Here is a 22,969-nt window from a genome sequence, read left to right as displayed (position 1 = left end):
CCACACAGAGATACTACTGTACACTTACGAAAATAGCTAAAATTAAAAAAACTGACCATACAAAATGCTGGAGAGAATGTGATGGAACTGGAACAGTCATAGAACAACCATTTTAGGAAAAAAACTGGTAATTTTTTAAAAAGTTAAGATGCATCTTTTATGTCATGCATCCATACACTTCTAGATGCATATAAAGAGGAAAGAAAATATACTTCCATACAAAGACTTGTATATGCATTTTTAAAGCAGTTTTATTCATGAAAGCCAAAAACTGGAAACAGTCTATATGTTCATCAACAGGCAAATGGATAAACAAAGCATGGTATATCCTTATAGTGAAATACACTTAGCAATGAAAAGGAATACATTATAAGTACACACAACATAGATGACTTTCAAAACCATTACATTGGGTAAAAGAAATGGGGTTATGTCTACACTCACACAAACAGCAGAATTGCTATTGCTTACTACAAAAGCAGTAACTCCCCAAACTCAGTGTTCCTCAACCATGTTGCAAACCCACTGTGTGTGCAGCATCTACTCAGGCCTCTCCACATGATTCCCACATGATTTTGAACAGTGGTAATGCCAAGGATAGAGGATATGCATGGACCCAACAGCATGCTGTCCCACTTACCAAGGCTAATGTAGTAATCCCCACTGTCAAATATTTAACTTGTTGGCTAATACCAACCAGCCATTTGTTGGTAAGTCAATGACATCAGTTTCCCCTCTAAAAGGGTAGTGATTCATCCTGAAATTGATAACATATTCTGGTTATGAATTTTCCTTCTCTGTCTGTAATATCTTAGCATCACTATTTGATGGTAAAGAGAGTGTCTATTTACTAAGATCCCATATAATATCACCTCAGACAAATGACTCACTTTAAGACAAAGGAGATGTGAAATGGGCATGTGATAATGAGATTAACTTTTCCTACCAATACTGCATTATCTAGAAGCTGCTGGCCTGATAGAATGTTGGAACAGCCTCTAGAGATGTAGTTAATATACCAGCTTAGGGATTAACCTTGCAAATTTGACGTGCTGCTCTTCAAGATATGGCATATGGTTCTAACCAATGGTCACTGTGTGGTGGTCTGTTTCCACCAGAATACCAGAATCTGGGAACTCACAGGCGAAACCTCTACTTCCAGTGATCTACGAAGGGAATTTGTGCTTCTCATTTCCACAACTTCAGGGTCTACTGGTCTTCATGGGGAGGTACTTTTGCCAGCAGACAGTAAAGGTCCTTCTAACCCTAAAGCTATACCTCCTGCCTGATCATTTGGGGCTTTCTATTGACAGGAACAACTGGAAACTTTCACATTGTCAGCAGTAATTAACCCTAGGAAGCATGAGAAGATTACTGCTACAGAGTTGGAGTAGTAGAGAGAATGTATGGAACTTAGGGGATTCATTGGGGCACTTCTTGGTATTTCCAGACAGTTGATAAACATGAAGCATTAATTCCAGAAGCCAGAGAATGACTATGGCCAGTAATAAGAAATTTGACCCTGTGAGGGATGAAGGTCTGGACTACTCAATAGGGCAAGCAACCTAGAGAAGCAGAATTTTTGGCTGAGGATGAGGGAAATCTAGATGGATGGTAGAGGAAGGCAATGGTAAGTATCAATAGTAGCTTCAGGACCATCAACAGCAGTAGGTACTGTAGCTTATGCCACTAAACTTCTTTTTTATTTTTTCTTCCAATAAATTGTAATCATCCACTATAATGAAGAACCAGTAAGGGAACAGAATAAACTTAATATGTGGCACTAGCAGATATCAAAGGGGAAAGGAAGGGTCCACCTGGTGGGCTAGCAGATATCGGAAGAAAAAGGGAGCAATTCTAACTGGCCTCCTGGGCGCCCCCTCAGCACTGAGCACAATTGCCTGGCAGCCAGAAGCTTCTCATTGATCAAAGTTACATTGTCTTCCTTCCCCTCCTTCTCTCACTTTCCCACTAGAGGAATGCAAAAGGCTATATGAGGAAAGGCGAGCTGGATGATTTCCACATTTACTTTTATTCTAAAGTTCTATACATTGAAGACCAAATCTGAGACTCAACCCCTTTGAGATTTTCCCCCTCACGAGCCCCATATCAAATTGAGCACATCTCGGTTCTTCTGCTTCTCAGTACTGGCAGCCTGGATGACAATTTTATTTCAGATTTACTTTACTTTCCAGTTGCTTAGAAGTCCCAGGGTGGTCTCCTCAATCCATATCATCTAAACTAGTGAGTTCCCAAGTATTTTATCCTCAAAGTAATAATAACTTCACCCAAGTACTCACAACAATCTTGTGAAGTAGGTTCTATTATTATTGTTCCTATTCTGTAGAAGCATAAACTAAGACTTGGGGATATTACATTATTTCCCCAAGGGCACTCGGCTCATAAGTGGAAGCATCAGGCTTTGAACTCAGGCACTCTGTCTTCTTAACTAGTATCCTCTAACACTTCTCAAGAACTCTTTTTAATCATGTTTTTCCTTTATGAAAACTTTTTTTTGAAACGTTTGTCTAGATAAACTAATTAGGTATGAATTACCAAATTTTATTAAATAATGAATTTATTTTCTTTTTTAATTAGCCAAAGATGTATGGAATTTCCAACCATAAACTTGAACAAGCTAGTATAATAACTAGAATATAATCTCTATAAAAGCTATTTGTTGAATGAATGAGCTTAGCTTATATAAATTCAGCAAAAGTTAAATACATTTGACATTTAAGTTAGCCTCTGCAGTTTGGAAGGGGGTCTTTTTGTGTTAAATTATCCCAGATATAAAATATAAAAAACAAATTCAACAAACTTCATTGTCACCTGCTGGACTCTAAGTGGTCTAAGGATTCCAAATTGTTCCTCATCCGCTGAACTCTTTCTAGAAGGGTTTGGAGAATAAGTGGTTGTTGTTTTGTTTTGTTTTTTAATCTTTTGTTCTATTGGAAAGCCTGAAGACTCTTTCTTTGCAAAAAAAAAAAAAATGCTGATTCTTCAGGAATCAGTTTTGAGCTATAGTGGTAAGGAATAGAGCACTCAATCTCATTTGGACTACTCCTGACATGCTGATTTCTCTGTTTTCACAGTTGTCCCCATATGTCACAGTTATAATTATCACTTAAAAATACAAATCAGATCCTAGCACTCTCCTACACAAAACCCTCATTGGGCTGCCAATGTTTATGTTAAATTAAATCTCAACTCCTTACGATGGCCTATAAGACTCTATAAGACCTATTTTCCAAGAAAAATACTATGTTTCTTTTTTTTCCCTTGGAAAACTGAACAATCCCCAGAAAATCCGTGAAATTTGGTGGATCTTCCTACAGAAATGCATTATTCACCATTCAATCATCTGATAGTAGTTCACCAATCCATTCTTAGACACGGAACTTGCAATTGGTCTCTTGGTGCCTCAAACTTGAGTGTGAACTGACAGCTAAGGACAAGTGGGTATCTTAGGAAAGCTTCCAACATGAAAGAAAAAGATTCAAACAGGCAAACAAACAAAAACAAATTCATACTTAATAGTCTCACAATTAAGAAAGCATAATGAAAATTTTTGCATCCAAATAAGAAGAGGATGCCATGAAAATAACAAAACAAGTAGTGAAGAAGAAATCACTCCTGGTAATTTAAAGTAGCCAAATAAAACACTCAATAAGAGCTTTAGAAGAAGGCATCAAGGAAATCTCTAGGAAAGTACACAAAGGACAAACAGAACATAGGAAAGAGGAAAGAAAAACAGGAAAGGAAAAATAGAGGGTCAAACAGGAAGTTTAACATCTCTCTAGTGTGGGTAGCAGGGAGACTCAAAAAATAGAGAAGTGATAAATTTATCGGGAAGGGAAATAGTAAAATTTCCCAGAACTGAAAAGGAAATCTCCAGAAAGAAATGAAACGGGAACTATAAAAGAGGTAAATCTTGATTTAACTCAACACGGGTAATTAATAACTAATGTCTAAAGTTAACAAGCCAAGAAATAGCAGTATACGCATGTTATTTAGAAACTTTAAGGTAAATACCCAAATCAATAGGTATGAAGGTTGAAATGAATCCCTCTGAGAAGAGAATCTGGAGGATAAGATAGAATAGGAAAGAGTAAGGGAGTGCTATTTATATACATATGTAAAAAATTATATGTACTCTTTGGTATCTTAAAATATGCACACGTATTACTTTGACTAAAATATAAAAACAAAGCTACAGTATATAAACTATGTAATCAATGTTTTTTTTTTCCAAGGCATGGTTTTTGTCCTAGGAATTTGGGCCTTCTGGTAGCACCTTTCAAGAATATTTTCCTCATGGTATTCTTTTCAAATTGAGATGCTTAATGTAATTTGTGATATCGTGCTGATGTGAGTTTTATGGAAGTGATCTGAGGCCCATGCTTTGGGAAACTGATCTAGTCCAAAGGATTCCCTGTAATTGCAAGCATTACAGCTCAGCTAGGGGTACTGCAGGGCAATTTGAGGAAAAAACAAAACCAAAAACAAAGTAGTTAAGTGTGATTTTGGTCTTTTTCTTTGTCCTGTGTCTTCCCTGTCAATTGTGGAATTCATTGTGAAATCAGAAGTGCTGGCTGAGTATTCAGGCCCCTCAGTACTCTCATTTCTCCTATCTATTCCCTGTAGATATGGCTCATAGAATCCAACACAGTGATTTGCCCAGTATTAATAACTCAGAAGGTACCTAATAAATAGGAAAAGAAGGAAGAGACCGGAAGAATGGGTTATTAAAAAGTCATATGCAGGACACAACCAAGTTTTTTATATCTAAAATGCTGCACAATGAACAATAATTCGTTAGTTGGTGATTGGCTCTACATATGGAAAATAATTTGTTTTGACTTTTATAATAAAAGACCTTAAATCTATAGTGATTGTGCATCTAAGCCAATGACCAGCACAAGATGTAGAAAGAAAAAAAAAATCATAAGCATTGACTAATGCTCATAAGTACTTTAAAGTCTCTTCTGGGATACAAAGTTGACACACATGAAACAAATAAGTGCGTAGCTACTATGTGATGTCATTTGGGCAGGAAGTACAGAAGAACTCATTGCCTCTCAAACAGACCAGAAATTCTTACTTGAGCAATAAAACATGTATGCTACCTATACCGAAGCACTTTTCATGTATCCTTTTAGATACTATGCATTACTGCTTTATAAGTAATTATTATTACTGTCTCCATATTAAGATAGACTTGGAGGAATTAACTATGTCTGATTCACACAGCCAGGGTGGCAATGGAATTTTAACAGATTTCAGACTTAGGTCGGTTTGCCTATTGTTCTAAAGAGCTGATAACACAGAGAGAGACGCAGAAGAGAGGGGAAGCCATAGTAAATGAGAAAAAAGAATTGGAGCTGGAATGGGTACAGGAGGATGCACTGCCCGTCAGTACTGAGAAAGAGCTGACTGGGAGGAAGCCTGTACTCAGGCATTTACGAGCTTTGGAGCCAGACAGAGTGAGATGTACATTACAGCTCTGTATGTTACTAACAGTACTAAAGAGCAGAAAAGGTCTCCAGCCTTTGTTTCCTCTTCTATAAATTGGGATAACTGCTTCTAAGGTTTGTTGTGAGATTTCAATGACACAACTTCTGCTTTCAAAGAGAATCTCTCATAAATTCTTGTTTCTCTCTCTTTTTTTTCTGATTGGAGCAGAGCATGACTGATGGTGGAAAATAGTGGTTGATTGTTGGTCACAAACACCTGGCCTAATCTTATCAGTCAAAACAATCACCTGCACAAAAGCAGGGCTGTACATTCTTCACTGGATTTTGACAGGTTCGTCGGTTGTTTTATTTTGACCAGCTCAAGTCAGTCCAAACAGTTTGTGCAGTTCTAGGAAACAAGCTGAGTTTGGCCTGTGCATTTTGGCATCCTGAACCACAGGATCATGGGGGGGAGGGGGAGAGGAGGGAGGATGGAAAAGTACCCAGCAGTGCCTCCTGAATCCAACTTCCTGCTGGCGAAATCCACCTCTCGCTGACTCTGAGTCACCAACAGCATGCCTTCCCTCCCCTGCGGCCCATCCGCCCATTAGGCCCGGCAGCTCCCCTCCTATGCTGACTTCCCTCGCTCGCTCCCACACGTGTGCTCAAGGTGGAGGCAACCCTAATGAGGAATCACGAGGCAGCTGCTGTGGCAGGCGTTTCTTCCTCAGCCAGCAAAAGGAGGCCTGCAGCAGCATTGCCTGCAGGGCCTGCTGGCCCACTGCCTTGCAGGTCACCCCTCAAACCCAGGCTCCCCTCACCCCTGTAACCTGGAGCTCCCCCCTAGGATGGGGAACCATAGGAATACTAGGTTGGGCTCAGAGACCCCAAAGGCACCAACACAGTCTCAGTGATGAGGGGAAACCCTTAGACACTTGCTCTTGGGACTTTTCTCATGTATTAACACAGTGAGAAACCTGAATGCAGTGTGATATGATGAGCATCAGGAAGACGTTCACTGAAAACTCTTCTTGAAGCTACTGTCCCTCAGCCTGATATCAACATTCTCTATAATCTTTCTTTTCAGTCTATTTTCCAAAATGGTTCTCTGCTCTAGCACAGGGTTTGTTATGAACTTGACTAATCTATCCTAAGACTGCCCTGCAGCACTTGATAGAAACACAGACTACAAGATTCTGATTCAGTAGATTGGGGTGGGGCTCGGGGATTCTGTGTATAAGACAGACCTTAGATGATTCTCCTGATCCAGCAGTATGGGGAGACAGCACTGGCCTGGTGGTTTCCAGTGTTCTGGATGGGCAGTCCTAAGGCTCGGCTGAGGTACCCCAATGATCACTTTAGAAGAGGGTAGTAGTTGAAGCAAGGGGAGCTCAGAATCTCAAAAAGCCTCCCTGTAATGGGTTAAACTGACAGCTTGAATCAAAATATATGTTGAGTTTTAACCCCCGGTTGTTGCTAATGCAGTGTTATTTGGAAACAGAGTTATTGCAGATGTTACTTGTCAAGATTAGGTCATTCAGAATTAGAGTGTACCCTAAATTCAATATGACTGGTGTCCTAATAAGAGGAGGAAGTAGGAGGTTTGGATGCAGATATACACACAGACACAAGAAAGAAGGCCATGTGAAGACAGAGCAGATTGAAATCATATTGCCACAAGCTGAGGAGCACCAAGAATTACTGGCAGCCACCAGAGACTGGGAGAAGTGAGGAAAGGTTCTTCTCTAGAGCCTTCAGAGGGAACATGGCCCAATTAACACCTTGATTTCATACTATGAGAGGATAAATTTCTGTTGTTTGAAGTCACAAAGTTTGTGGTAATTTCTTGTGACGGCCCTAGGACATTAATACATTCCTCTGGTTGTCTTCTATCACACACACACACACACACACACACACACACACACATACACAGATGCACATTTACCCCTCACATATACCCTTTAATTAGAGCAGTTTGTTATTTTTATTTATGTTATATTTTGGAGTTCAGCATAACCTTTCACTTGGCAATGGAAAAAATAGGAGATTTATTACTAACCAAAATTTGAAATCTATCACTTTGGCCAAACTGAACCATGACCTATCCCCCAGGCATAGCCTGAAGTTTTCTGATGCTATATTTGTACTCACAACATTCTGTACATCTGGGCACTTTACCTAATTTTCTCTTGTTAAAATATCATCTAACCATGAAGCTCAGCTTCAACATGATCTCCTTCATTAAGTCATTCCTGAAATCCCTTCAATTACATGTGACTTCTTTGGCTTTTGAATTCCATCTGAATTTTGGATCTTCTCTCAGAGTATCTATATTTTTCAACATTGTACCCTAGCCACATGGGAAATGTCTTGGTCTCCATCTTGATTGCACCTTGGGTTCTATATTTTATCCATTTTGTATCCTGTTTCACACTCTCACCCAGTGCTTTCTAGAGTATCTTTCACAGTGCAACTGTTATTCGGTGATCATTTAATCAATACAAGCTGATGGGAAAATTTCACAAAAGGCCTTATTCACTTGGATTATTTGTGCTGTGTAGGTGTGATTATAATCACACGATAAAATAAAATTTTATCAATGTTTCTTAACAAAACATTAATTTCAAATTCCCAAACACCTACTTTCTTCAAAATATGTCTAGCCCTCAAAGCTTCCCTAGGCCATATTCTTTGCTAAGAGATCACTTGTTTTAACTTACTTTAAAAATGGCGTAGATGTTTTATTTCATCCTAATAATCCAGGACAATGGGTTCTTACCACAGAAATCATGCAAGTAATAAAAAATATTAATCCAAAAAATGATAAGATTGAATTTGATATCTTCATTATGGTTTGATATACACTAAGCTCAGCTTTCTTAGTCCACTTGAAACTGAGTACTTTATAAAGGAAAGAGGTTTAACTGACTCAGTTCTACATGGCTGGGAAAGCCTCAGGAAACTTACAATCATACCAGAAGGTGAAGGGGAAGCAAGGCAAGTCTTACATGGTGGCAGGAGAGAGAGAGAGGGTACAGGGGAAATGCCACTTTATAACCATCAGATCTTGTGAGAACTCCCTCAGAAGATCTGAGAACTCCCTCATTACCATGAGAGGATAATGGGGGAAACTCCCATGATCCAATCACCTCCCACCAGGTCCTTCCCTCAACACATGGGGATTACAATTCCAGATGAGATTTGGGTGGGGACCCAGAGCCAAACCATTTCATCAGCCAACCAGAATCAAGCTTACTAGAGTTTTCAATCTGATATATTTGCTTCTCATGTGTAGGAGACAAGAGTCTGATGATCATAAAAGATACTCTCTTAGGGTTCTTAGGTTAGTTTAGAAACAGAATGTGTTTCTATCTGCAGTCATCTCAATCTGTTTCAGGTTTAACAGCCACCTTTAATGTTCTTGGAATGTTACAAAGCAGGGTCCTTATCTTAATCATCTTTAAGATATCCACACCCACCATGAAACCTGCTATACTCCAATTGCTCAATAAAAATCTACTGAATGGATAAAGGAGCCTTATTAATCCAAAGAAATCTTGCAGCATAGCAAGATTTTCAAGCATCCATTAGAAAGGCAGAAAATGAAATTTGGACATTTGTGAAACAAGATAAACAATTAAACAAATAATCAGAAAATATAACTTTCCAGAATTCCCCAAGCTTCAGAGATCTGATTATTTCAGATTTTCTGTTACCTAAAGATAAAGAAGGAAACTCCAAAAAGCCTCCCTATGTGGAGAACACTGTTTTACACCAGCATGCTACATAAAGAAAAAGAGGTCTATTCTGGTCAGTTGGCTGACAGCACTATTTTTCAGGTATCAACAATATTCTCTATTTAGTCATCAAATGATCTCCATCAGGTTACCACGTCCTGGTGCTATTCTATTTTCATGAGTGTTCTTTCGTCACCAACACATTTTCATCCTTCTTAATATTTCCAATGGCATCACTTCACTCCACTAACGTAAAAAAACAAGCAATCTAAAAATTACCCTCTGCTGTTTCCCACTCATCCACAGAGAGTGAAGTTGCCATTTATGGACACTTGCTGTTGCCATGTTTTTCAGAAAGTTTGCCATTCCACAAGCTGTTTTTAGCCCCCATACCCACGACACTTCTACAGGCATTTAGTATTTCTTTATCTGATGCCTTTCCAAGGCAATACCTCCGCCTCCTCATTGAATCATGCGGGCTGTCTCTTAATCAAATGATATTTTTTGAAGTGTTTCCTCACTGGAACCCACAAGGTTGTTTCTCATATTTTCCCCCACACCTGCTTTGTATACTAACCTAAGGAGAACTACTTACGTGGTTTATTGTCCTTTTTGGAACAGAAATACGATATTTGTCATTTTCCTGTTCTCCACAATCTGGCCCAACAGTTGAGAGTGTCTAAAAATATCAACTAATACTTCGTTATTTTCTTGCTCTCCAGAAAATAATATATTTTCTCTGTTTGTATCTGGTGTTCTATAAAAGCTTGGCCAGATTCAAAACTCTGTGGTGCAGTAAAAACAGCTTGAACATTAGCAGCAGAAAGATGAATTTAAATTCTGTTGATCAGAGATGTGACACTGAATACAAACACATATAAACCTCAAATTTCTTGTCCACAAAATGGGGATACAAAGATTTAAATCACAAAGTTGGGTGAGTTAAATGAGATCATTGGTCTGCAGTTCACATAACTAACACACTGCATGACACATATGAAGGAACCAACAGTGTCTCCAAATATAGAAATGTCATAACTGTGACAAGACGGTGGAGCAGGTAACTGTGCAGAGGATGGCTGTTCACCATCTATGGTATCTCAGTGTTAAGATAAAAAGGAATTGTTAGCTTAAGATTAGAAATGGAATTCTTCTTAAGAGGAAGTAATTTTTGTTTAAGAAAAAAATATCTTGATAAATCTCTTAAAGAGTAGCAGTTGAAACCTATCATACAATGGCAGAAAGCAATAAAAACATAGCTTAACTACTAAGCAAGATGAAGGAACTGAAATTTAGGGATGGGAGAAAGCAGAGAACTTAAAAGGAAAAAGAGAAAAATGAAGAGAGCAGAGCAACATGGTGAGAGATTAGAGTCTAAGTTACCCAATGTGATCAGGGGAATTTTTAAAGGAGGAAAATGGGAACTGTCCGATAATCAACTTTAAGCTATTGTTTTAATGATATATAATCCCCCTCCATATCCTCAAACCTAACTCTTATACAAAGTTCTGGAAGAATGTTTCATCACTTGGGTTTTGTCCTGTAGTGGTTATGGATATCAAGCAGTGAAGATAGAATTCTCCTTCTGAAGTAACACAACAGGGAGAACATGTGTGAGGTGCTGAAATAATCCATTTTTATGTACAATAACTTGGATTTGGAGAGAACCATGAGAATATGAGCTCCTGGAAGATTGCAGAAAACTTAGAGAAAGTAAGAGCCTTTCCATAGAACTGAAAGGGGCTCCAGCACTGTTACCTAGACCAGAGTTGGCAAACTCTTCTCCCAAAGTGCTGAGATTACAGGCATGAGCCACCAGGCCTGGCCAACAAACTTTTCTTCTAAAGGGCCAGCTGATAAATCACACAGATTTGTGGGACATATAATCTCTGTTGCAACTGCTTAACTTTGCATTGTAGCAGGAAAGCAGCCATAGACAATGTGTAAACAATGGAGTGTGATTGTGTATCAATAAAATTTTATTTACAAAGACAAGTGCTTGGCTGGATTTGGTCCATGGACAGTAGTTTGCCATCTGCTGATCTTGACCAGGGTTCAGCAAATTGCCTTCCAAAGACCAAGTGTGGTCCTCTGCCTATTTATGGCCGTGAGCTACAAAATGTATTTTATTTTAAAAATGATTACATTAAAATGATTATATAAGTATCTATGTAATATCTACTATTTTGCTTCTTGTACTGAAAAGCATAAAATATTTACCATCTGGCTCTTTAAGAAAAAGGTTTTGCTATGGATTGAATGATTGTATCACCCCAAAATTAATACGTTGAAATCCTAACTCCCAATGTCGTTGTATTAGGAGGTGGGGCCTTTGAGAGGTAATTAGCTTATAACAGCAAACCCTCATCATGAGGTTAATGCCATTGCTGAGGAAGACACCCTAGATCTTGCTTCCTCTCTCTGTTCTTCACCATGTGAGGATGTGAGAAGACAGCCATTTACAAACCAGAAAGAGTGTCCTCACTAGACATTGGATTTGCCATTGCCTTGCTCTTAGACTTATGAGTCTCTAGAACTATGAGAAATAAATTTATGTTGTTTATATCTGTGGTATGGGTACAGTTTGGGCATAGTGTCCTCAACTAAGGCAATTTGCCAATCCCTGTTCTTAACCATAAGGGCTAGTTGATACCTGTATTAGTCTGTTTTCACACTGCTATAAAGAACCTCCTGACACTGGGTAATTTATAAAAGCAAGAGGTTTAATTGACTCACCATTCAGCATGGCTGAGGGAGCCTCAGGAGACTCATAATCATGGTTGAAGGTGAAGGGGAAGCAAGGTACCTTCTTCACAAGGCAGCAGGAAGAAGTGCCAAGCAAAAGGAGAAGAGCCTCTTAGAAAACCATCAGATCTCTTGAGAACTACTCACTATCACAAGAACACCATAGGTGATACAACCCCCATGATTCAATCACCTCCACCTGGTATCTCCCATGACACATGGGAATTATAGAGATTATGGGGACTACAATTAAGGTTTTGGGTGGAGACACAGCAAAACCATATCAACACCTGAGTTCCATGTACCTTAGACAAAAATTTCTGTCCCTTTTGTTAAGATCCAAAGTTGAGACCTGAAGGAAAACATGAAGAAAAATTTCTTGTTGACTCTTAAATACTCCCCCAAAAGCCATCTCTCCATATCAATAAAAGAGGCCAGTATGTACACAGTTACAAAAGCAGATAACCGGGAAGTCTTCTTTTACTGTCTCTTGAGCCCTCACTTAAGGATACACAAAGACCTGTCAGTTCTCTTTTGAAAATATCTACCCTAATCCAAGTTACTAAAATTATCATTGATGTTATCCTAGTCCATGCAATCATCCACCTCTCACCCAGATAACTACCATAGCCTCCTTCCTAACTACTATCTTCCTACATTTCCTCCCACTCCTCCCACCATCTGGTCCATAATAGAAGTTGGAGAGTTTTTTTTTTAAATTTAAGTTCCTTGTTACCCCTTTATATAATACCCTCCAAAAATTCCCCTATTTCATTCAGAATGAAAATCTAAACTCTTGACCATGGCCTGCAATGTACTGGAAGATCTGTCCCCTACCTGCCTCCCAAATATTAAATGATGTGATTCCAGCCCACTTCACTTAGTTCTTGTCTCCTTTACCTTCTCTCAATCTCTAGGACTTGGCCAAGCTCTTTTTCAAAACAAGATCTTTCGGCTTTGCTTTTGCTTCTGCCTGAAATAATTTTCTTCTGGCTTTCCACATGGATGACATATTTTCATCATTCAGTTCTCAAATATCAACTCATCGGAGAAGGTTGTCATCTCTCTCTGAAGTTGATCCCTTACCCCATTATTCTGCATCCCACACCTTGTTTAATCTCATACAATGAATTTACCTCATTAGTAAGCTCCATGTATACTACGCATTGCATAGTGCTCAGCACTCATTAGTAAGCACTCATAAATATGTGCCGAGAAAATGACAGAATGCAACAAAGTTCATATTAATAATCACAAAACAACCCAACATTTTATTGCAATTTGGCTATCCATGAAACCTTTTCAGATCCATTAACTCACTTAATCTTCATGGAACTCATGTGAGGTAATTATTTTATGATTACTTTATAGATAAGGATAATGAAGCTCTCAGAGGTTGAGTAAATTTTATGAGATCACACGACAATTAAGGGAAGAATCCAGGCATGAGAAACATATTCTCTCACTGTAAATTTGCTGCTCTTTCCAAGACAACCACGTAAATATCTACTAAGAGTCAAGTAGCACTAACATGCTGTGGCTTCAGATGTGGTTCTTTGCAGTTACCATTTTGCAAAGCCTAAGGGGTGAGACTCCTCAGGGACCCTCAGGGATGCAAATCCTAGTAGGAGAGATGAAACTAACTAAATGCAGTATGTTTTGTTAAGAGAGAAAGAACTTCTGGGTTTAGGGTTATTAGGAAAAGTGTATTTGTTTCTTAAGGTTGCCATACCACAAACTAGGTGGCATGAAAAACCAAAAACTTATTCTCTCACAGCTCTGGAAGCCAGATGTCTGAAGTCAGGTGTCAGTAGGGCCATTTTCCTTTTAAGACTCTGGGTGGAGTCCTTCTTCGTCTCTTCCTAGCTTCTGGTAGTGTCCATGAATCCCTGGCCTTCCGTGGTTTGCAACTGTATTACACTGATCTCTGCCTCTGTTTCATGCAGTGTTCTATATTTCTATGTTTCTCTTTTTCCTTCTTATAAAGACACCAATCATATTCAATTAGAGCCCATTCTAATCAAATATGACCTCATTTTAACCTGATTACATCTGTAAAGTTCCTATTTCCAAATAAGATCACATTCAAGGTACCAGAGGTTAGAACTGTATCTTATCTTTTTTGGGAACACAATTTAACCTGTAACAGAAAGCCTTACAAGGGAAAGAATAAAGACAACATTTTGAGGTCAATCATTCTTAAAGTAGTAAAAAAGATAATTTTATTAGTTAGGTTTCTGCTAGGATAAAGCTACATAGTAAACAACCCAAAAATCTCAGTGACATACAAGAAACATTTTCTTGCTAATGAGGCTGAAGGCTGGCCAGGGTAGCTTTTCCCCAAGGGTCAGGTCAGGTTCAAGCCTTCTTTAAGTCTCTCATTATAGGACCAGGGGTCCTGTTCTCACAGTGGATGGCCAAAGTGCAAGAAAACAAGCAATCCAGGGAAGCACACATAAAGCCTTTGCTTGCAACACCTCTGCTAATGTTTCACTGACCAAAGAAATTCACCTGACTTAGCCCAACATCCAGTGGAGCCAAGAAGGATATTCTATCCACTCTAATGAGAGGCATAAAAAGGAATGAAGAATTGAGAAAAATTATCCAATATTTTACAAGGTTTATTACCAAATATTTATTCGGTGGGGCTCTGATACTTTTCAAGGAGCTCAGACATAGAGACTGGGACTGGGTCTTTCTTCTCCAAGCCCTCATGAAGGTCTTACGTATGAAGATCTTTATCTATACTGTGTAACAATTGCATGTATCAGATATTAATAAAAATCTCCCAGGAATTTAGGTATCATGAAGAACTCTCTAGAATTAATGGGAAACTGGTTTTCCCAGATATTCATTCTGTATGTTTTTTGTTTTCACAAATGGAAAACATGGGTCCTGCTTGTGTAACATACAAGGAGGCTATTATAGAGACGATGACCCAAGAAGTTAAAATGAAGAGAAAGATATCTTACGTGAGGCCATTGGGAAGAGAAACAGCCAAAGAAATAAGAGCCAGTCAAAGCACATATAGGAGTATCAAGAGTCAGAGCTGAGTGAAAATTATAAAAGAATCAGGTCTAAAACAGGGCATGAGGTCAAGCAGAGACTAGTAAGGAAGAGTAAGGGGAGTCCTGGAAATTCCAAAAATATCTATCTCTCGAGCATCTTTGGCTTCCCTCGGTGACTGGCATGGGTGTGGCCTATTGGCACATCAAATAAGGTGAAATATAGATGCAGGGTACATGTGTTCCATCTGAATACCCAAACTGCAGAGTAACATGCAAAATTAATTTTGTTTTGCTGCAATAACCTACTCCACTCAGGGAAAGAATATACTATTGAAAGATATTGACAGCATAGAGCTGCAGTGAGGGAAATGCCCTATCAGTATGAAGTGAGGCAAAGGAGCCTGAAATGGTTCACTGAAGGCTTTGCATTTAAATAAATAGAAAGTTATCAGGTCCCTATATTGACAGAGGTGCTTCCTAGAGCCAAATGAGTGGAAACCTCTAGGTTTTCTAGGAATATTTTCAGATGAATCAGGAGAATGAAGGTTCTTGAAATTGTGGCATCTTAGAAATGCTGAAGGCGCTGAAGATTTTTTAGCTGTGGGGACCCACAAATATTTAAAATGTTTTATGATAAACTGTTTCATATGTTGCCAATGAGATATGAGAACTAGGAAGATTCCTGTAAAGCTTAAAATAGGGAGGGGCAGGCAAGGTGGGGCTCAGGAAGATACTCTGGTCTGGGTCTCATGTTCAAAACTTTTGGCATTATTTCTATATGAGGTTTTGTGTTTAATTGTTGTATTATCAGTGTTTTCTCTGTATATGTCAAAAAAGTAACACAAACATTACAAATGCAAGATAATCCTGGCTTGGCATTAAAAAAATATTTTATGAACCTAAAACAGAGAAATTACTCAGATCTCTCTCAACCTGTTAGACGTGTTGGTTCCCTGCCACTTACATCATTTGAAAGGGAAAGGGCATCTATCTAAGGATGTTGGAATTTATGTACTGGACATAGTATTGTACTAGATGTCTAAGACTCCATTCAACATCAGCATTCTTTAATTCTAACTTATCTCGCCTGTACTATTCTTGTCTGTAAAGGTGGTTGAGAAATTCTTAGCATTTCTCAATGTGTAGTCTGCAACAACATTATCTACTCCTGTAATGCTCTTTGTTCTCTCCCCATCTCCAACCCCACAACCTCCACTCCCAACACCCCAGTAAAGTTCAGTAATGCATACTCCTTCTGGTTTTAATTGGAATGTTAGTTCCTCACAGTAAACTAATTTATCAGTTTAGGTTAAGATTTCTATTGACACACAGCTACCTCACTTAAACTCCTTGAGGGGCTGGAATCATGTATCATTTTGCCAATATCTAGCACACAGCATGGTGCCCTGTGAACAGCAGAGGCTCAACAAATAGTTATTACATAAATAAATGAATTATTTGGAATATTAATTGATGTCAAATGAGAAATGCTGAATTAACTATTTTTAACAGGTTTCTTTATTACAATTTTCAGATTCTTTAATATGTGAAAGACTATAAAAACGTAATGCAAAGGAGATATATTTGCTTAATTCTAGGATATGCTTTTAAAAATATTTTTTACGTTTCTCAAATTCTATGCTTTGTATAATATAGTGCTTTATAAGTTTATTTATCTACAGCTCCACTAAAACCTGTTATTAACTCTTAATAATTAGTTCCTACAATTAGTGGTATCATAAAATTAAGGAAATCCATTAGTGTACAGTGCTTCTCAAATGTGGTTGATTGTGGAATTTTTCTTTTTTTAGATGGAGTCTCACTCTGTCACCAGGCTGAAATGCAGTGGTGCGATCTCAGCCCACTGCAATCTCTGCCTCCTGAGTTCAAGTGATTCTCCTGCCTAAGCCTCCCAAGTAGCTGGGATTACAGGCACATGCCACCACACCCAGCTAATTTTTTTTGTATATATAGTAGAGATGGGTTTCACCATGTTGATTGTGGAATATTTTTTAAAGAGCTTCTGGGACTAGTGTTCTCTGCTATACATTTTAGGAAACACTGGAATAGAACACCACTTCCAAATTTACTAACCTTTGAGTCTATTGGCCAGAATCGGGAAGCAACATGCTATACATGGAAAGAACAACAAATTATAGCTGCTGAGACTTGAATATTTCTCAGCCTGTTTAGTAACTCCAAACAAGTCGTTAAAGCTCTCTGACTTATGAGTATTTTACCAATAATAGAGGGACAATGATATCTTCCCTGCTTACCTCATAGGACTATTATTAGAGGCTAACAGGAAAGTAAAATGTAGAGAGGTCAGATTCTGGTTAAAGATATTAGAATGAACAAAGAGTTTATATTCCCCTCTTCCCAAAAATACACTGAAATGACAGTAAAGTGATCTTTTTAAAAGGGCTAAGCTCACAAATATAAAAAAAGGAAGAGGAGAATACAGCAACATTTTGGAAGCTGGAAGGCAGATGGATGAGTGATAACTGATTCAACAGATCCTAAAATACTGAAACCTAAAGAGGAAAACAGATAAGTAACTTAATTTGCACTCCTCAGACCCAGAATATAATTGTAGGAATGAAGTCTTTGAGAATGCAAGAAAGAGAAATCCAGAGCAAAAACAGGATGTAAAGGTCTTCCCACTTGAGGAGAAACAAGAGGAGGACACCGCCCCTCCCAAAAGAAGAGAGAGAAAGTATGAAAAACAAACATTCCAGAACTGACATATGTTTCCTCATTGAAAGTTCCTGCTGGTTGTCCAACACAATGAATAAAAGAGAGCTACCACCATGATACATCATCATAAAAATTCAGAATTCAGAAGATGAAGATAACTGAAAAGCTTTCTGGGGTGGGGATGAGGAGACAGAATCAGAATGGAATTAAACTTCTCAATAGCAACAATTAAACTAAGAGTTTGCCTCATATGTTTGACCATATTGATAATAGATTTACACTTACACAAAGGGTTTGGTAATAAATTAGTGCTTGGTAAATAGAAAGCAAATCAAAGAAAACCAATAGAATTATTTATCCTGGAAAAGAAAAACTTTTGAAAGAAATGAAATGTAACTATAGAACACCACATCATTCACCTGCAAAAATGTGTTCACAAAATTATGATAGCATAAACATTGAACATAAATATAACCATAAATTTTATATAACTATATTCAAATAAGGGTTTCTTATTTTTCTATTGTAGTTATGAAAAATTATCACAAACTTAGCATCTGATGAAGGTGTACATTTATTCTCTCATATTTATGTGGATCAGAAGTTCAGGCAGAGCTTAGCTGAGTCCTCTGCTCAGCATCTTACAAGTTGCAATCAAAGTGCCAGCTGGGCTGCATTCTCATCTGGTGGCTTAACTGGGGAAGAAGCCACTTCTAAGCTCATTCACATGGTTGACACAATGTATTTGTGTTGACTACAGGACTCAGAGTAGCTGCCTTCTTCAAAGCTAGGAAGAGACTTTGAAGATGAAGAGATGAATTTACTATTAAGATGAAATCTTATGCAATGTAACATAACCAAGGGAATAACATCTCCTCACCTTTGTCATAATCTATTGATTAGAAGCAAGCCCAAACTCAAAGGGAAGGGATTAAACAAGAAGTTAAATGCCAAGAGATGGAGATCATTGGGGCTGCCTTAAAGGCTAAAATGCCAAACACTGTATAATGGGCAAACTTTTCTTTTTCTGATACCCCATAGTCACATGGTCTGGTAGAATTAGAGATTTGGATAGAATCTGAGCTGTTCCATTAAAACGAAAAAAAACTTCAGTAAATTTACAGAGTTGTGTAACCATTCTCAAAACCCAATTTTAGAACATTTCGATAGTATCAAAAAGATCCCTCATGCCCATTTACATTTAATTCCTGTTCTCATCCTCAGCCTCAGTCAACTACTAACGTGTTTTCTGTCTTTATAGATTTTTCCAAGCTCTTACAGCTTTTGACACCAAAATGAGCCAGTCCTTCTGCACCCCTTTCCTTTTTCTGCTCTAAGTTGCAAGGGGCTAACTCCTGCTGCCTGTATTCTTGAGGTCCCTGTATCACCAACTTCCCAAGCAGCTCTTGAGGTTCTTCCATAAGTCTCCAACTGGCACTTGACAAGCCCATTGGAGTTTCAGCTTTCCTCAAAAAGCCTTGATTCCTAGCCTCCAAGAACAGCCTCCTCCCTTTCTGGCCCTGGGGGCAATGGTATGCTGGAGTTGGCTCTTGCTGACTCATGAAAATTAATTGTTAAGTATTTGGGAATTTTGTCAGCCTGTTGTTAAACCATTGGTAGCTTAAAATTGAATACAGTAAGAGCATTTATATCGTGAAAAGCACTACAATCAGGATATTTTTGTTTTAGTTTTCAAAAGCTAGTTTATTAGTACACCACTGCTTGGCTTCCACCATTTGCTAATTTCTGGATTATCTCCAATGTATTCAGCCTTCAAGATGTCTCCCAAATATCTTTGTATCATAATATTCACACCCTTATATAGTCCCTCCCTCCCATAGTAAATAGGGCTGAGTTGTGTAACCATTAGATTATTGCATAAATAATGATATTTGACTACCAAGGCTAGGTCACAAACAGCATAATGGCTTTTGCCTTACTCTCACTTGAATTACTCTCTTGGAGAAGTTAGCTGCTATGTTATAGTAGACTCAAGCAACCCTGTGGAGAGGTCCACGTAGGAAGAAAATGGGGCCTCCAGCAACAAGTCATTTAATTGAACCAGCTTGGAAGTAGATCCTTCAGTCATGTTCAGCTTTCAAATAATCGCAGTTCAGATTGGCATCTTGACTGTAATCTAATGGCAGACTCTGAGATAGCACCAAACAGCAAAGTTGTCCTTGAACATGACCCACAGAAACTCTATGAGACAATGATTATTATCACTAAAGCCATAAGCTTTTAGTGTAAATCATTATGCAATAACAGATACCTAATGCAGATTTCCGTATGAAGAATTATGTGCTACCATAACATAAGCCTAAATTATGAAAGTGGCTTTGAAAATGGACAGTAGATGGCAGCTGGAGAGAATCTGAGAAAAACGTCAGTGAAACCCTGAAGCATCTTTAAGGGTCTACTAGCAGAATACTCTGTGAAGGCCGCAGGTGAGGGCTTAATAGCAGAGTAAAGAAACTATTACTGGAATCTGGCGAAGGAGATCCTTGTTATATAATGTCAGGAAGTTTAGAAGCACTGTCCCATTTGATTATATGAGAAATGGGAAACATATCTAAAGATGAAGTCAAAGATGTGACTTCAGAAAGAGTCAAGCCAGTGCCTCAAAGAACCATTCAGTCAACTAACAGAGTTTCTAAGCAGCTGAAATTTGTTGACCCTCAGCAGTGTCAGCAGCAGCCCAAGGAAGAGAAAGCCTCATCTTAAAGAAATTCATGGATATACCTTGTGTCTTCTAATACCTTAGAAATAATAAACAAAAGGAGATCTTTGCTTCTTGGTCCCATAGCAGTGCTTACATCAATCCTGACTCAGTACATTGGCCTAGAGGCTTTGCAATCCCTGAGAGATTTTCATCTCAAAGATAACTGAACATTGTATGCCTTAAGTGACTTCAGTGGGCATCTGGCCCAGAACAAGTCACTGTACCATAAATGGAAACTTTCTTCTCAAATATGCTTTTGGAAATGTGTTTTTAGCTTGTTATATAATCTAAATTCACTTGCCGAGGAGCTTCACTTCAACCATTGGCCATTCTTCCCTCAATGGTCCCATTTCCACATTAAAGGGAATGGACCCAGCTAGTAGGGCAAAAGGGTCAATTCCTGACTACCATATTTTTTATGCACAAACACAAACTGGTATCCACAATGTTCCCAGAAATGACAAGAATAATGAGATAAAGAGGGAGTGTCAGGGAGACAGCAGATTAGGGGTTCTTGAAAATTTAAAAATAAACTGCCTTCACCCACATCCCCAGTGTTCCTCCCATACACTAGGAGTCCTTGAAAGAATAAATCAGCTTTGATCTAAGAAGAATAAAGCAATTCAGGGCAGTTTGAATTTCAGTGGATTGAGGGAGACATTTTCAGCAAATGTACAGCGAGAGTAGGGAGGCATTGTTTTGTCGCAGCAAATCATTACAAAGAATAGAAAGTGTGCCTCAAACACCAAGATAGAAGGCTATTGCATGCAGGGTCAGTAAATTACCTAAACTGAGTATCTACTGTAGAACAGATGTCCAAACCTATTACTTTATTAAAATAGCAACTTAATCACCAGGTCTCTCTTTTAGAGAGTTAAATAAAAATGTTCCATGTGACTAACATAGCTTCTCTGAAAAGAGGATATCCTGTCCACAGGATACAGAGTTTCACAGACAAAAAATAATTTATAATTTTATAAATAAATAATGCAGAGATTTAAGTTGCCCAAAGATAGGCTCAAATAAGTGTAGAGGTTCACAGGTAGCTCATAGAACAAAGTGTAAGACCATGAGAGAGGACACCCCTGGGCTGCTCAGACCATTTGCACAGCATAAATAACGAATGATAGACATTTGGGAAAGCTTCTTTATGATATAAGCTTGTAAATTTTCTACAGATAGTAATAAGAGTCATAGTTAAGACTTAACTGAACGCTTCAATGAACTAAGATCAGGTACCAATCCATTAATTCTCACAACCACACAGTGAGATAAATGTTATAAGGATTCCCAGTTTGCATATAGGGAGAAACGTAGATGTTAAATAGCCAAACATCATATGGCTAGTATTATAAATGGCCAAGCCAAGTAAGTAACTTAAGCGCATGCTCTTAACTGCACCAGACAGGAACTTAAAATAAACATTGAGTAATTAAAAATAAAAATATGAAGCCATTTCTATAAATAATAATTAGGGCCGTTGTTTGAGAAGGCAGAAACCGGTATGAAGTACAAGGAAGATAAGCACTCTATAGCTTTCGTAACCATTGGAGGTAAATTTTAGTTAAGTTCACTGTATAACTACAAACATTCATTTATTTATACACTGTTTGCCCTCATAAATCCTGTGTTCAAAAACATGCCAAGCATAAGCATCTTTATATCCAAAATAGATAACATAAGTACTGCTTAACTATTACAGTAAAGATTATGCTGCCCAGAGAGGGCAAAACCAAGAAGGCAGCTACTCCTTGCAGGATGCTGTTTCCACAAAGTTTGGTTTTGTCTCAGAATGTGAAAGCAACGCAATCTAATCTGGTGTGACTAAAACAAAGTACTTAGTGCTCTAAGTTCATTTAACTGAATGTGCTTGGACCACTTACATGAAACATCCTAACCTATTTTTATTGATTATTTCCACTAGTAGCACTTGCTGAAGTTGAGCAGGAAATCTAAAAAAGTCTAAGTAAATTCCCAAATGATATGGTTTTTGAGCTAACTTCAAAATTCATGACTCTATGATTCTAAGTTGTTGTTTCTCTAAAGAAACCTTCCAAACAAGTGAGACTGTTCTTTTAAATGTACCTGTCACAGTCTTCAAAATGTACTTTCGTATATACCTTCCCTGACCTTGAAGATCACACCATTTCCTCTTACAATTGAATGGACAAGGGAGTAATACACGTTCTCAAAGAATCACTCTCAAGAGTTCATTTTACTTCCCAGATCTAACTGAGAGCGACTGAACAATTTGGAAAGTACCTGATATAACAGTTGAGTATTTTGGAGAAAATTCTGCCATGTGGAAAAGAAACAAACTGCGAAAATGATTTCTATCCCATCCATTCTGTTTAAGAAAAAACAAAAAGGATTTTGGGGTGACCTTGATCTGATAGAATGGTGTGAATATTTCTTCATTGAGGGAGTAATATTGAATGTAGATTCTAGTGAACTATTAAACTTTCAAATGGGACACCCAGAGACTTAATAGACACATGAATGAAGGTTTCAATTCCTTTTCTATAAAATACTATGGATATGCTAATGCAAAACTTATACAAAACCAAACATCTAATTATTTTATTCTTTTTTCATAATATG

This window comes from Cebus imitator, unplaced genomic scaffold (genome assembly GCF_001604975.1).
Source record: "Cebus imitator isolate Cc_AM_T3 unplaced genomic scaffold, Cebus_imitator-1.0 Scaffold195, whole genome shotgun sequence".
Lineage (NCBI taxonomy): Eukaryota > Metazoa > Chordata > Mammalia > Primates > Cebidae > Cebus > Cebus imitator.
This window is presented reverse-complemented; position numbering follows the sequence as displayed.